The sequence below is a fragment of the Palaemon carinicauda genome, chromosome 32 (genome assembly GCF_036898095.1).
Source record: "Palaemon carinicauda isolate YSFRI2023 chromosome 32, ASM3689809v2, whole genome shotgun sequence".
NCBI lineage: Eukaryota > Metazoa > Arthropoda > Malacostraca > Decapoda > Palaemonidae > Palaemon > Palaemon carinicauda.
In genome coordinates, this window is record NC_090756.1 from 72,308,485 (window position 1) to 72,325,914 (window position 17,430).

The following is a 17,430-nucleotide window of genomic DNA, read 5'->3' on the forward strand; positions in this document are numbered from 1 at the left end:
CATTTATGGGAGTTTCATTTATGTTGCCGATGCAAGATATTTTATAGTTTTTAGCTCTGTGGTCCTTGATTATAAAGCTTCAACAGAGACTTTGCAAAGAAACAAAGATTTCTTTTATTGGATATATAGACAGAGAGAGAGAGAGAGAGAGAGAGAGAGAGAGAATATGAATGATTTGAAGTTTTCTGGCATCCTAACATTGAATAGGTGAGAACTAATTCTGTAATGAGTTATAAATGTATTGTTTGAAAATTATGATAGATTATAACACATCAGTGAATACGTAATACTATATTAACTATATTTAGTAAATGTTTTGAACAAGTTAAGAAACCGTATACACAATACTCTTTGTTATTGATTCGTTCAGACGACTTGTAGCATACGCTGCTACACATTAAAGAAAGTAAATATTTACAGAGAGAGAGAGAGAGAGAGAGAGAGAGAGAGAGAGAGAGAGAGAGAGAGATCAGCTGTTGAAAAGTAATCATATGCACTGTTTTTGTTTGTTTATTGAAAAGAAACAATTATCATAGAGATGTTTAAGGTTTTAGTTTCTAAAATGAACTGTATTTCTGTTAAAGAAAGTATAGATATAACACACTGCTCAAGAGACAACCCATAAGGCATTGCGTCATACTTCAAGAAAATGCGTAGCGGCTAGGCTACGAGTTGTGTAACGAAAACACCGAACAGTTACAGTAAGTACTGTTAATCTGTATTGTAGTAACATTATTGTATATACATTACCGTAATATACACCACAGATTCATTGAGTATCAGGTTACAGTACAGTATTACTAGATTGGAAGAGCTTCTGCTTTACAGAACAGTAATGTGATGATGAGGACTTGGTAAAACTTTACCTTATAACAGTACTGTAATGTAATCGTACGGTGCCCAGTATGTAGTGTATATATGTGCAAATGTACTGTCCACTCTCCACATGATTAGAAACTGTTGTAAAAACCAAATTAAAACAATATTAGGCACTATTTACTGTGTTAATCATCAGCTCGGGCACCTGTTCTTGGCAAGGGGCAGTTACTTTTTAGGTAAGGAGTTAGCCCACACTATAGTCTATTTTCTATAGAGGTGCATATTTGCACTTGACTCACAGGGGTGCCCTTTTAGCTCGGAAAGGTTCCTGATACCTGATTGGTCGGAAGTATTTTTGTCCGAACACCTTCATTGTTCTCAAATGATTATCAAGTAATGTGAATCGAAACTTATTTATTAACCTATATTTCTCAATCATATATATGTTTTGTCAATAAACAATGTGAAAGAATAAATATATTATAAAGAATCGTCTTGGTAAGTCTAAATTTAATAACACAATGCGCCGAAGTCAACGACAGCAGCTTGTTTTCGGATGCACGCTTTGTAATTTTATAATTTTTCACATATTTTAACACAAATTGGGATAGATTATACTCAGCATAAGTTAGACATGTTATTATAAACTTTCTTTGAATACCAGAACTTACCAAAAACATGGAATTAATAAAACCCGATATTTAAGAAAACTTATGGGGAGGTGAAAGAACAGCCTGTAGCGGCCTGGCGGAAAAACGATCCCTTCTGACTCGTCGACGCAGCTTGTTTTTTTTCTTTCGTAATATAGTTCGGCCTATTCCTTTCAGTTTAAATAGCCTTACATTGTTTCACTTCGTATTATTTTGCTTAGTATTTTCCCACATTCCTGTTCCTGTAAATAATAATAATAATAATAATAATAATAATAATAATAACAACAACATAAATGTTATGCTGTCAAGCAAGTATAACCTATTCTGTAAACCTGATATTTATCATATATCGGCAAGGGGCAGTTACTTTTTAGGTAAGGAGTTAGCCCACACTAGTGCAGCATTTATTCACGAAAATTCCCTTTTCACGCCTGTGTCTATAACCTAACTATTGCGAAGGAGGACTGACTATTAATTTCTGCACCGTTGTTCTGTTAGTTTGTTATACATATTGTATTTGATTTTTCCTAATTCTGACCATCCTTCACCTTCAGATCTTCCTGGACAGTAGCACCCTGTTCGTAATACTAGGTATGCACTTGATGTTCTTCCTAATTGGGTAGTTGAATTGGTAGAACTTCAAAAGTTCAAACTCCCAGCAAATGTTTTATGTTTAACAGGCTGACATAAGCCTGGGTTCATGAATTTATATGAACGATCTGTTTTAATATCACTATTCTTAAAATATTTTATGGTTTTAATGTCTTTACTCTTCTTAAAATATTTTATTTTAATTTTCTATTACTTTTCATGTAGTTTATTTATTTCCTTATTTCTTTTCCTCACTGGGCTATTTTTTCCCAGTTGGAGCCATTGGGCTTACAGTATATCATTCTGCTTTTCCTACTAGTGTTGTAGCTTAGCTAGTAATAATAATAATAATAATAATAATGATAATAATAATAATGATAATAATAATATCCCATTGCAATGGCTCAGGCTGGTTTACTCAGTTTCCCTGGTCCTCTTGGGATTAAGGACAATTCTTAAGAACACCTTTGATGTCTCGACAGCTGGAAATGTGTATGGGGACCTGTTGGTCAACTGCTGAATGTTTTCCTTCTGCAACCTCCCCTGACTATCTCCAGCGCCTACTTCACGTTAAGGGAAATTTTACAGCTTACCGCCAGGTGTTCAATCCCTCAGCGAAGCAACACGTATTGAAAGATTTAAACACCAGAATACATGTCTTCGTGCACACCAACACTAGCAAGCCACCTCTGACGCCTCCTTACACAGGTCCTTTCCTCATTATCCTTCACAAAACTGAAGGCATTTTTAATTACCGTATATTTCAGCGTATAAGACGACCCTATATACCGAAATTTAACCATCAAAAATTGGGGGTCGTCTTATACTACCGTTATAAAAATCACACCTTGAATTCTATGTCTGGTTTATCAGTAGGCTAGCCTAGGTTGAGGTGAGATAATCACCGACACACATGAAATGATTTACATTAATATATAAATGTATAATGAAAGTAATGAAACAATTTTTACCGTATATATTATTGGCATATCTACAAAAAGGGCATAAATGATAAATTCGAGGAATAATTCCAACTTTTAACCATACGAGCACAGCTGAGAAAATGTAAACATCGAGTATTGGTTGCGTTGTTAGCAAATTTTTCTCTCGCTAACCTTTCAGTAATTTTAATGCTATTGTTAATTACGATAGTAATAACATATAGGATATATTATCTATTTGTTTAAAAATTATTATTTTTAGCTGTAAATAACAATTTTGAATTACAAACGGTACAATCTTTATTTCTCAATAAAAATTACGGTACATTACAGTATTACATTTAAAACCTAAAAATTTGTAAAACTTTATTTCCAATCAATATTAAACATCAAACATGTATAAATCTAACACCACTAAAACTCCTCACAGTTATCACTGTCTGTTTCGAAAAGCTGTTCGAACATATCACGAGATTTTTCATATACGGAATCATCGTAAGGATTCCAGTCCGGTTCCGGTGTCGACTTTGGCTTCGTTGTCGCATTCGTACAATAAATCGTCTTCACTGCCATCCATGGCATTTGAGATTCCGTATTTTTTAAATTATTTTATGATACTTTCCACCTTTACATTATTATATGCTTTTATAACAAACTCGCAAAGAACATTAAAGAACATAAAAGAAGAAGAAGAAAGAGGAAGAACGGGCATTTTGTACGTGAGCAGCTGATGAGCGTAAACAAAACAATGCAGGCTAAGTGACGCTTGTTCTAGGAAAACAATAAAGGATTTTTTTTGTTATTTCATTTATTTTTAATTTATAAGGATACAGTAAGTAATATCATCATCTTTACATAACCTATATTTCATAAGATATCTGGTTTGCAAAAGCTAGCCTAGGCTATACACAGATGGTTTTATGATTGAGCAGTCATCTTATACTACCGATATGAGATAAATTCATAAAAATTTGCTCAAATTTTGTACCTCGTCTTATATGAAGGTCGCCTTATACGCGGAAATATACGGTAACATTCATGGCAAAGAAGACTGGGTCTTCATTGATCACTTAAAACCTGTTTATCTCCTGCAAGATAGCACGCTTGCAGTTTGCCTCTCTATTTCACATGTATATGCTTTTAAGGGGGGAACCATGTACCGCACATCTTTCATACTCGCTTGTACAATGTAATGCTATTGCTTTTTTTTTTATCTCCCGCGCTCTCCTGTAAATAGAAAAATCTGTTTAAGCTTGCCATTGTATGTTTCACATTTTTGGAATTTTTTATGCCATGGTTGCCCTCAACCATTTGTGTATAACCTCATTATCTTGTTGAATAGTACTTATGTTCACCTCGTCCTTCTGTTAATAGCTAACAGCTACCTCGCGACACTACCAGCCCATTATTCAAGTACCTTCTCTGTAATTCTTATTAGCATCCCCTGTAGGGGTTATGGTATCTCTTTACATGGGATAGTACAATTCATGTATGACTAAGTGCCTATCTTTCCCTTATTATAAACAGATAGGTGATGATAGTGGCCTCTCTTGGCTTCTACACAGATCAAAACTGGAACACTTCCAGGTCAGGGAAGTTACAGACCCTTCCAGTTTTGGTTCCAAGGAGACTTCCAACCATCTAATCAGTGAGCTTCCCTAATTGAAGGACTCATGTTTATATGAATAGAAAAATACAAATTACTTTTAACATTTGTTATTTTAGTTTAGAAAATTGTCATTTTATTTCAGAAAACTCCAACATTTTCATCTTGCCCTTCTCCAATGATAGTTGTTCTTTTATTTCAGATTTTTCATCTGAAAGGAAATAAACATCCAACACTTGTGGCAAGATTGTGTAAACTGCTGGATATATCTGCAAGAGATACTGGACTGGGAATAAGGGAGAAGAGTCTGTGTTGGTTCATGCTGCAAGATTTTGATGCACAGAATAGTGTTGAAGAGGATGTCATCAAGTGATAAAGAGAAGATAAGAAACTCTGAATCATTAGAATTTCCAATAAAAAGCGAAATGGAAGAATCCTTTTCACACGCTGCTTTCAATTTGGAAAATAATAATGTCGTAGACATTGCCGGGCTCTTTGAAGATGACTCTCTTTTCATGGATCCAGACATGGAATTCAAAGCAGAGCCAGAATTTGAAGCAGAGCCAGAAATATTTGAGTCAACCGAAGGTGACATGAAATATTCTTTCGACTCAGATGCATCAGAGAGTGAGGAGGATGTACAAATCAGCAAAAGGGAAGTCAATAAAGAGGAGAAGGAGAAGAGTGTAAAGACAGGTGTGAAAGAGGAATGTGGCATACAGTTGGGATCCAGTAAGAAAGAGGACAAAGGAAAGGGAAGAGGAAAAGAGAAAGAATGTTTGCAGAATAAGGAGGATCATATCGAAAAAAGTGGCTCTGAAAAACCTTTTTGTAAAAATAGTTATTCTAAATTTCACAGTGATGTTGGTATGATGTTTAGTAGGAATTTTAAAGAAAAACAATTAATTGGAGTACTTAAACCCACCAACACTCACAGGCTAATTCACACTGGAGGCAATTTCAGTTGCAAAGAATGTGGCAAAACATTTTCTACCGAAATTGGTCTTAAAGCACATTATGGGACTCACACTAGGAGGCGGTTATTCAATTGTAGTGAATGTGGCAAAGGGTTTTTTTGGAAAAAGGATCTCATAATACATTTGAGAACGCATGTTGGAGAGAAGCCATTTAAGTGCAGTGTCTGCGACAAAGCATTCTTTCAGAGAAGTCATCTTACAACGCAGCATAGAATTCATACTGGGGAGAAGCCATTTAAATGCAGCTTCTGTGACAAAGCATTTTCTCGGAAAGACAACCTTACAGAGCATCATAGAATTCATACTGGGGAGAAGCCATTTAAATGCAGTTTCTGTGACAAAACATTTTCTCAGAGACATCGTCTCATAGAGCATCATAGAATTCATATTGGGGAGAAGCCATTTAAATGCAGTTTCTGTGACAAAGCATTTTCTCGGAAAGACAGCCTTAACCCTGGATAGGTACGGTCCTCGGACACCCCTTTAAGGGTATACTCGGACGCGAACGACCCCGACGCCAAAAAAAATTCTTGAAAAATCAGTTTTTGCAGTAACCTCCTTTTTTCTTTTGCCAAAAAAAATTTCAATGAATGCTTAAAACAACTGTAAAGATAAATACTACTCATCTGCAGAAAAACTATTTATTATAAATATTTTAAAAAATTAAGTAGAAAAAAAGACCTGACAAAAATTCATAAAAAAAAGTTTATACATATATACACAAATCCTTTTAGGAATTGATTCTTGAATGTTTAGGACACATCTTGATGTATTTTGGATGAAGTCAGACCCATGGAGGTGAAGATCTGAAATGAGAAAAAAAGGGTAACTTTTTTTGGCCAAAAAAAATTGTCCAAGTTTCATGAATTTTTTTGGGTACCCAAATGAAATAGGAAGTGGCTAATTTTTTTAGGGAATAAACATATGTTATCCTAAAATAGAAATATGTAAAAAAATCTTCATTATTTTGTAAATTACATTTATATCAGGGGCCATATCTAAAGGTAATTTTTTGAGTACTAGGAAATTTCGTAAAAAAATACATATATTTAATATATAATATGATATTTATGCAGGTAAAAATATACCAAAATATCACAAATTCTATAGGGAACAAGAATATATATAGATAGGGCAGCTTACGCTTCGGATATGTCCACAAAATGGCCGCCAACCACACTGACTCAGACTCCCTAATCTGCCACTTGAAATGTAGGAAAGGTATGTCAATTTCAAGGTGTTATTTACTAATCTAATTATTATTGGATATGCATAAAAATTGTATGGTGGGTTGCTGGATAATTGTCGATTATTTTACGACTATAAAATTAAAATTCTGACCCAAAACATTTTTTTGAAGGGAAATAAAATCGAAAAAAAAAATGTAAAACAATATTTTAGCTAAAAAAATTTGATGATATTCAATCAAAAAAAAAATAACAAAATTTTCCGACAAATAAACATCTAGAGGAATCATTACTCTGTGATAGTTCCTTAGTACGTAGTAATTTTGAAAGAATTGGGAAAAAACGAAAAAATGGCAATCACCGGAAAATCGAACACATACCTATATATACGCCATATCTGGCTAAAAAAAAAGATAGGCATGGGTAGCCAGATCATCTAGAAACACTTTCCAACACTATAAAAATATAAGTTTTGCGACACTACTTGCCAATTCCTTACGGTAACATGACTAAGCAAAAAAATGCAAAACAAATAAAAAGGGGCACTCGTGGAAAAATGGCCATTCTAATATTCGGCATTTCAGAAAAAAAAAAAATTTCACCCACGTGCTAGGCAAACCATCAAGGCATATTTTCCGACAAATAAACATATAAATGAAATATTACTCTGTGATAGTTCCTTAGTACGTAGTAATTTTGAAAGAAATGGGAAAAAACGAAAAAATGGCAATCACAGGAAAATCGAACACATACTTATATATACGCCATATCTGGCTAAAAAAAAAATAGGCATGGGTAGCCAGATCATCTAGAAACACTTTCCAACACTATAAAAATATAAGTTTTGCGACACTACTTGCCAATTCCTTACGGTAACATGACTAAGCAAAAAAATGCAAAACAAATAAAAAGGGGCACTCGCGGAAAAATGCCCAACATTCTAATATATGGCATCTCAGATAAAAAAAAAAGACATGCACGTGTTAGCCCAACCATCAAGGCACACTTTCTAACACAAACATGAAAAAAAAATCAATAATATACGGCAATTCCTTACTACGTAGTAAACTTTTACAAATATTGAAAAAAAAACAGAAATTGGCAACCGCAGTTAAATACCCAATATACCAATAACTACGTCGTATCTGACAAAAACAAAATCACGCATGGGTAGCCAGATCATCTAGACACACTTTCCAACATTAAAAAAGCAAAAGTTTTACGACACTATTTCGCAATATCTTACGGAAAAATGACTTGGCAAAAAAATTAAAAAAAATTAAAAAGGGACACTCGCGGTAAAATGCCCGACATTCTAATATACGACATCTCAGATAAAAAAAAAGACATGCACGTGTTAGCCCAACCATCAAGGCACACTTTCTAACACATAAACATGAAAAAAAAATGAATAATATACGGCAATTCCTTACTACGTAGTAATTTTTACAAATATTGAAAAAAAACAGAAATTGGTAACCGCAGTTAAATACCCAATATACCAATAACTACGTCGTATCTGACAAAAACAAAGTCATGCATGGGTAGCCAGATCATCTAGACACACTTTCCAACACTAAACAAGCAAAAGTTTTACGACACTATTTGGCAATATCTTACGGAAAAATGACTTGGCAAAAAAATGAAAAAAAGTGAAAAAGGGGCACTCGCGGTAAAATGGTCCTCGTGGTGATGAACGACATTTTAACTAAAAAAAAAAACATGCACATGGTAGCCAAACAATCCACCAAGACTTTCCACAACTGATAACCTATACAAGTGGCACCATTCTACGACAATTTCATAATACGTAATAACTTTGATAATTATGCAAACTACCTCAGAAGGGTAAACTCGGACGCGAACGACCCCGACGCGTCTCAGAAATCGGGGAAGGAGTACAGCTACAGCAATGCACATCTGGACACTAATAGAGCGTGTAGGGGAGACACCTCCTGCAGGTCGATCACCCACAAATTCAGTCACAGGGGTGAGTCACGTGAGAAAAACCTGTTTTTTTTTGACGCTCGGGGTCGCAAACGACCCACCGTACCTATCCAGGGTTAAAGCGCATCATAAAATTCATACTGGGGAGAAGCCATTTAAATGCAGTTTCTGTGACAAAACATTTTCTCAGAGACATCATCTCATAGAGCATCATAGAATCCATACTGGGGAGAAGCCATTTAAGTGCAATTTCTGTAGCAAAGCATTTTCTCGGAGACATCGTCTTACACAGCATCATAGAATTCATACTGGGGAGAAGCCATTTAAATGAAGGGTCTGTGACAAAGCATTTTCTGAGAGACATCATCTCATAGAGCATCATAGAATTCATATTGGGGAGAAGCCATTTAAATGCAGTTTCTGTGACAAAGCATTTTCTCGGAAAGACAGCCTTACAGAGCATCATAGAATTCACACTGGGGAGAAGCCATTTAAATGCAGTGTCTGTGACAAAACATTTTCTCAGAGACATCTCATAGAGCATCATAGAATTCATACTGGGGAGAAGCCATTTAAGTGCAATTTCTGTAGCAAAGCATTTTCTCGGAGACATCGTCTCACAAAGCATCATAAAATTCACACTGGGGAGAAGCCATTTAAATGCATTTTGTGACAAAGCATTTTCTCAGAAAGGCAGTCTAACAGATCATCGTAGAATTCATACTAAGGAGAAGCCATTTAAATGCAGTTCCTGTGATAAAACTTTTAACAGGAAATCACAAATAAAAAGTCATATGAAGATTTGTGCCAGAAAAAAATTGTAAGGAATTGGGGAAGTCGGGTTGAAAAGAAGAGATTCCTGTTACAAAGGGATTAAATTGTCATACTTCCTGGACTCTAGTTGTACTCTCTGTTGTTATTTTAGTTAACTGGAATTGAGTCCATTCCTTTGCAAATGATTCTGTATGGAACTTTTACAAACAAGTTGAATGGAATTTTGATCAAGCAGCAGAAACATGTTTGACTGAATGAGATCTTCCTTGGTGATTAGCTTCTTGTGATGTTGTCATCTCTTGTTAACTAGTTTTGCACCTCCTCGTCATACAGTATACAACAAAACTGGGGATACCTGAATTCAGTGATTATCGTTTGAAAGGCACTAACTGGCAGCTCACATTCTTCACGTTTCTAATGAGACTAGGTTTCTGGGACAATGCATTTTGAGACTTCACTCAATAGAAGATACAGTTCATTAAGCATGATTTTAAGAATTTTTATTATTTTTTTATCAAAATATCATCTCAATCATTATGGAAAAATTAACCCAATAATCTTTAATTATGATAAAAATAGAAAATAGAAATACTTAATGTTCCTGACTTTTTAGCAACCACCATTATGTATTTAATGTAAAGAATGCATCGGAGATGCAGTTGTGGGTGAGGTCGAACCGGACATCAACTGACAGTCTCATCGTGGCACTCTCATAAGCAAGTCATCTATCAAATATGGTTAGAGCTACCCAACAGTTATAGGATAACTGTAACTAGTTAAACTTATTTCACCAGATTTTCCATAAAATATTGATATAACCAATCTTCTTAACATCAACGAAACAACTGTTTATAGAAGGCTAAACGATACAGTGAGGGAGAAAAATTGAAAAACCATCCTAGGAGGTGAGAGACCACGCTGCTGCACAACAGCAGAAGCAGCTTAAGAGTTATAAAGCCAATAGCATAGGCCTAGACTCCAGAGCCATCGTATCATCATCATCACCATTATTATTATTATTATCATTATTATTATTATTATTATTATTATTATTAATATTATCTATTATTATTATTTTTATTTTTTATTATAATTTAAGATACGTTATTGTATTTCTTTAGAATCTGCACAAAACACATGTGGCTGAATATGTCTGACCTGATTACAGTTTTCTGTTTGTAAAGCAAAAGTAGAATAGTAGAATTAATTGTTCTCTTGATACTGAAGATAACTCACCACCTCGCTTATCTATTTATTTACTTTTTCTCAAACTGAAGAAACCTATTGGGAGACTAGAATTATGTAAGTAGCGTTGACTATAGTCTAAGCCAGTGGTTCTCAAACTGGGGGTCGCGACCCCCCTGGGGGTCGCCAAATGCTTTTGGGGGGGTCGCGAGATGACGTTAAGAAAATATAAATATAAGTAAGCAAAAAATAGTATTATGGTCAACTTTAGTTTTAAGGCTAAATCATAATAATTCTGCTAAAATATTTCAAATCAATAATAAACCAAATGTTTATATTTTAGTAGAACAAATATATATATATATATATATATATATATATATATATATATATATATATATATATATATATATATATATATATATATGTATGTATGTATGTATGTATGTATGTATGTATGTATGTATGTATGTATGTATGTATGTATGTATGTATATATATATATATATATATATATATATATATATATATATATATATATATATATATATATATATATATATATATATATATATATATATATAAATATATATATATATATATATATATATATATATATATATATATATATATACACCTTATATTTTGTCATTTACCGTAACTAGTTACGAATTGTTACACATCTTTAAGAATAACACTGAAAAGAGAGCCGGGTGGGACAATAGTAACACCATGAGCCTTTGCAAAAACTAAACTAAATACTACACACTAGTGATTCCCCCACTGCTGCGCTGGGACTAAGTTTCTATGCAGTAGTGTCATTGATTTTAAGCTAGCATTATTAGTTTTGGAAGGTATGATTTATCAAACATAAACGTCTTTTTTTTTGCTATTTTTGACAGTTCTGAGCAAGGGTGTATATCCGTCAGTCCGCGTGATTCTCATACGAGTAGGATATTCCCTCGCTAATAGCATACTAGTTTTGCCGTAACTTACTCATATTTTGTCATTTTATTTTTCCTCTTTAAGCAAACGAGTCTGTTAACTATAAAAAACGAAGCAAAATTATTAAAGCTGATGGACTTTCATGTATGGGTAAATGAATACATAATATTTAAATAAAACAAACTAAACATATAAAGAAATACAATAGTAATTATGAAATAATAAACAAATAAATTTAAGATATACAAAAGGGAAAATAAGTAAATAGCTGAATAGTTAAATAGATAAATAAATGAATTAACACATTTATAGATAAATGCAAACAAAAATGAATGAAAAAATAAGTAATTAAATGAATATATAAAATGTAAAAAATTAATGGATAAGTAAATAAACTGATTGATTGATAAATAGATTAGTTAATGAATAAATAAATCAACTGATGAAATCAGTAACTGATTAGTTGATAAGCAAATAAAAAAAAACAATAAATATAATATATCTATATATCTAGCCACTGATAGTGTTAAACTATTATTCATAATTTTTTTCCACGCATTACATTTTATTATACAATGTACTTGCAATAGTTCCAATATTTTACCTACATTTCCTAGAAACATCGTACAAAACCGAGATGTCACCTCCCCATCTCACTGTCAATTTACACTCGTACACGTTCAGTACCTGTCCGTTTTCCAGTCCTGAGCTCCGTTGGCGCACAGTGAATGAGCGTGACCAGTTGCCAGATGCTTAATAACAATGCATCACCAATTTACAGTAAAATTTTGACTTTTGCTTGATACTCAGGGTCTCAGATTACGTGATGCTTAAAACTAAATGTCAGTATACATACTTTCAAATTTATCTGGTATTTAAATAACAATTAATTGATATTTTATCTATCTGATTATCAATATGGCATTTACTATCAGCAGTCCAAGACGGCACATGAGTCGAGTTAGTCAACGGTGAGTCTTTCCTCAGTCACAGCTGCCTCGTGTGTGTTTAGGGACAATTTTTGATAGCAAGCTATATACATATTAAGCAACATGGAGCAATGGATAATTCGTAGGACTGCAAACAAGGAAGGAACATCAGATACTGACAACAGTGTCTCAGAAACAACTGATGAAATTCCTTCCGAACTACCATCTACCAGTTCTACTTCAAATATAGATAAAAGGCAAGACAAACGTAAGGGTAAAACCTCCCAGTATGACCAATCATCCAAACCCAAACTTCGGAAATATCAAGCAGAATTTATAAAATTCGGATTCACTAGTTTTACCATTGATAAGATGCAGTACCCCCAATGTGTTATGTGCTCAGAAGTACTTGCAAATGAAAGCTTAAAGCCTGTGAAAATGAAAAGGCATTTGCAAAGCAAGCATCCTTCTCATGCTGATAAACCAATAGAATTTTTCCGTCGAAAGGAGGGAGAGTTGCAGGGTCAAAAACAAGTGCTAGCTCAGAAAACCACCACCTCTGCCAAAGCTCAGATGGCATCATTTGAGGTAGCATACCTAATTGCACAGTCCAAGCAGCCACATACCATTGGGGAAACCCTCATGAAACCTGGTGCAGTGACTATGAGTCGGATTATGCATGGTAATAAGATGGCCCGTGAGCTGGAAACAGTCCCGCTGTCTAACGACACCATTACTCGACGAATTAATGACATTTCAAATGACATTAAGTGTCAGCTGATTGAGAGGGTTAAGGGAAAGAAGTATGCTTTGCAGCTAGATGAGTCGACAGACATATCAAATTCTGCACAATTACTTGCATTCATTAGATACAGTTTTGGTGGAAAACTTCAAGAAGACATGCTTTTTTGCACTGTACTAGAGGGGACCTGTACAGGTAGTGACATTTTCACAAAGCTAGACACAAAAATACAAAAGGAGGGCTTGTCTTGGGACCAGTGTGTTGGTGTGTGCACAGACGGTGCTGGGGCAATGTTGGGTAAGAGGAAAGGACTTAAAGCAAAAGTTTTACAAGTGGCACCTCACATAAATTTTACACATTGTATTATTCACAGGGAAGCTCTTGCTAGCAAAGCACTCAATCCAGAGTTAAGCAGTGTTCTTCAAACTGCGATTAAAATAGTAAATTACATCAAAACACGTCCCATAAATGCCAGGCTGTTCTCCACACTCTGCAATGAGATGGGCTCGGAGCATGAAGCACTGTTGTTCCACACAGAAGTCAGGTGGCTGTCCCGAGGCAAAGTTCTCAGCCGCTTGTACGAACTACGAGATGAGGTGCGCCTGTTCCTGATCAAATCTGAGTCCCAACTTGCTGACTATCTGACTGACCCTGACTGGTTAGCAAGTCTAGCATATTTGTCTTGTATATTCGAAAGACTTAATCTGCTGAATTTATCACTACAAGGCCCAAACACGAACATCTTGATTCTTTCTGACAAAATTGATGCATTTACAAGGAAGCTGGAACGATGGGCTGTGCGAGTTGATGGGGGCAGTGTTGAAATGTTTCCTGAGGTGGAAGAATTTATGGCGGAGAATGAATTAAGCGTCGATAACGTGAAGGTAATGATCACGACTCACCTACAAGGTCTTGTGGACCACTTCAAGAAATACTTCCCAAAAGAGACAACCCCACAACAATATGACTGGATACGGCAACCATTCACTGCTATAGGGGATCACTTATCATCCGACATGGAGGATGAGCTGCTGGAGCTCTCCAGTGATCGGACTTTACAGGCATCGTTTGGCTCAACCACACTGGATGAGTTCTGGATTTCAATTGCAAGGGAATATCCACGATTATCCATGGCAGCAATGGATGTATTACTTCCTTTTGGATCAACCTATTTATGTGAAAAGACTTTTTCGGCACTGACTTATATAAAAAACAAATACCGATCAAGACTCAGGGTGGAGGATGATCTCCGAGTTGCCATCTCTGGTATCAAACCCAGGATGGAGTTACTGTGCTCAAAAAAGCAGGCCCATGTATCTCACTAATTGATGTTAGTTATTCATGATAAACTTAGGCCTATGTAAATACTGTTTTCACTGTGGAATAGGGATATAATTAACTAATCACTGCTAGTGGAGCCCCATAGTTGGGCCTAAATATTGATCATTGTCATTAAACTTCCATGAATATTGTACTTTTATTTTAACAGTTACTAAATAAGTAATTATTTCACAAGAAATTCATACAGTTCTTCTAAAGCCAAAAAAAAAGAAAAAAAAATATCTCAGACATAATTTCCAAAATTTTCCAAAATATTGATTTTGAAACCAAAAGGGTATGAAATAGCTTTGAGTCTACTGGATGTTTGTGTGGGTATACTGTCTCATATGAGAATTATAGATCATTAGCTGATTTTAGGTTTCAGCAAATTTGTAATATCAGCACCCAAGTCAAACGCTATAATTATTTGGTTAATCATTTTAAGCCCAGCCTGAATATCTAAATTTTGGTATAAAGATACCAGTAATTTTTTCTTTATTGTGCTAAAGTTTACAAACACTGACATAATTTATGCTATCTGCAGTAGCTTTCTTCAACAAAGGTATAATTCTAATTTCATACTTATTTTTTTCTCTTGAAGCAGTTAGCAAAGTGTGAGTGCCTGTACGGATTTAACATTAATTCTATAAATTTAAATAGACTGTATTGCTTTGCCTATTTTGTCTTTAAAGATTGTGATTTTTTCTACAAGTAATAAATTAGTTAACTCTATAATGCGTATATTCTTTACATTTATCTTATCATGTTTGTTGTTATTATGTTCTTATGATTCGGGGCATAGGCATGTACTGTGTGTGTGTGTGTGTGTGTGTGTGTCAGAAGCACTTCGGGGAAAGGCGAGGGTCACATGCCTCTAACAATATCGTTTGGGGGGTCGCGGGCTGAAAAGTTTGAGAACCACTGGTCTAAGCTATGATTTGTAATAAATTTATTGCAAGTTTTGAAATCACGATCCTAACTAACGTTTGTTTCATACACAAAACGAAATAAGCAAATAATAAGTAATAACTTTGAAATCATACCCCAAATGCATAGATTGTTATTATGAGACTATAGGGCGCTGCTTAAACTTTTCTCCATCTAGACACCCTCTTTCCCAATTTGAATCCCTCTATCCAGACAGGCAACAGACTGTACTGTACTGTACCTCTGACTGACTATTTATTCACATCCTTTCTTACATAAGAATATTAGTCAGTTAGAAACGTGAAAAGTATTTGTGGAAATTAAAGAATTAAAGGATATACTTGGACAACAGAAAATAAATGTTCTAAATGCATTTGTCTCGTGATCTCTTGTGCTGTATGTGCTGGAGGAGAGACCTCATTACTGCTCTACATCTTTCTTTTATGATCTTACAAAGTGAAATTTCACTCAATTGATATATTGTTATGCTAAAACTTTTTTTTTATTTTAACTTCTATTATTTGTTTATCCTTAAATGTCATGCAAACCTTCGACCTTTGATTCGATTATGACTTCAAGTAGTAGTAGTAGTAGTAGTAGTAGTAGTAGTAGTAGTAGCTGATGAGTAGGTCCCCAGGTAGCTTAATTAATTTACAGTTTCTGTGGCACCTGCCATTAGGAAATACACTTTTTCCCGTTTGGCGGCATCTCCGTTGCTGTGTTTGTGACCACAACAAGAATCTGAAGTGCTCTGTCAGCAGACGGCTGCTGAGTGTAGAAGGGAGGGGCACTGCGCTCTTCTTCCCTTCAGCAATCACATAATCACTTCATAATGAATATAAAAGCTTTTTTACACATAGATTCAGTGCTTTATTATTATTTAGAGTAAATTAAATATAAATATAATTCAGATAAATTATTCGATAAGAACTTCATTATGAATAGAAGGATTTTTTGTTTGTTTAGAGTGAAATACAATGTAGAATAAAGCAAGCTTTTGAAAAATAAAAAACAAAACACATGCAAATGTAAGCTATCGGAGTAGGGACAAATCTCATATGCAACTGCTGAGGATGGATCTGCTGCCTCATAGTGAAGGGGTTAAGTTCCATGTTGATACAGACAACCTAGTAAGTCCTCCTCGAGTCCCCACCACTGGCGTCTTTTGTTGCTCATTTATCCCCTGTGTTTCCCAATACTGATTTTTCTTAAACACCAAAGTACTATGATACTCTAACATTACTATGTAGACTGAGTGATCAGGTTGGTTTATTGGATGTACATATTGTGCACTTCTCCATTCTGACTCTACTCATGATCATCATTTCATACCTTTCAAACTAATCAATGATCTTTCCAGCCAACCCAACCTTCTTTGACTGACTGATAATCTTGGGAGATGGTCTGCCAAAGCTAGCGGTGCAAAAGACACTGCGAGTTATCTTGAATACTCTTTTTGTGCATTGATAATGTGACAAACTTTGGCAAGAGTTTTCTTACCTGATTTATGTCCTTGGTGATAGAAAGGTTCCTTTTCAAATTGAAATATGGGGGAAAGTTCAGACTTCTTAAGTACAAAACATATTTCTTTAAAGTTCTTCTTAAATTGATATTTTTATCAGATGGACTATGAAAAAAAGGAACGTTTTTGTATCTGTAAAATTGTAAATTGACTTTGAAAATTTGTTCTAATTTTTCCTTATTTGTTTGTGTGTAACTGAAGTTTGTTTTTTAATATTCTTATGCCATAACAAATAATTGTTAATTTGAGATATTGTATTTTTAACATACATTTTACAATTTATTAAATAATCTTTATAACAATTTTCGTATGTTATTTACACTTTTGTTCCTTTCACACTTCCTTATTATGAAATGAAAAGGTCT

At 34.5% G+C, this 17,430-nt stretch overlaps 1 pseudogene; it reads left to right on the forward strand.

Moving 5' to 3' along the window:
* LOC137625657 (zinc finger protein 83 pseudogene) overlaps nucleotides 1-9,842 on the forward strand; it is a 36,339-nt pseudogene extending 26,497 nt beyond the window's left edge.
* The last annotated feature ends 7,588 nt before the right edge of the window (nucleotides 9,843-17,430 follow it).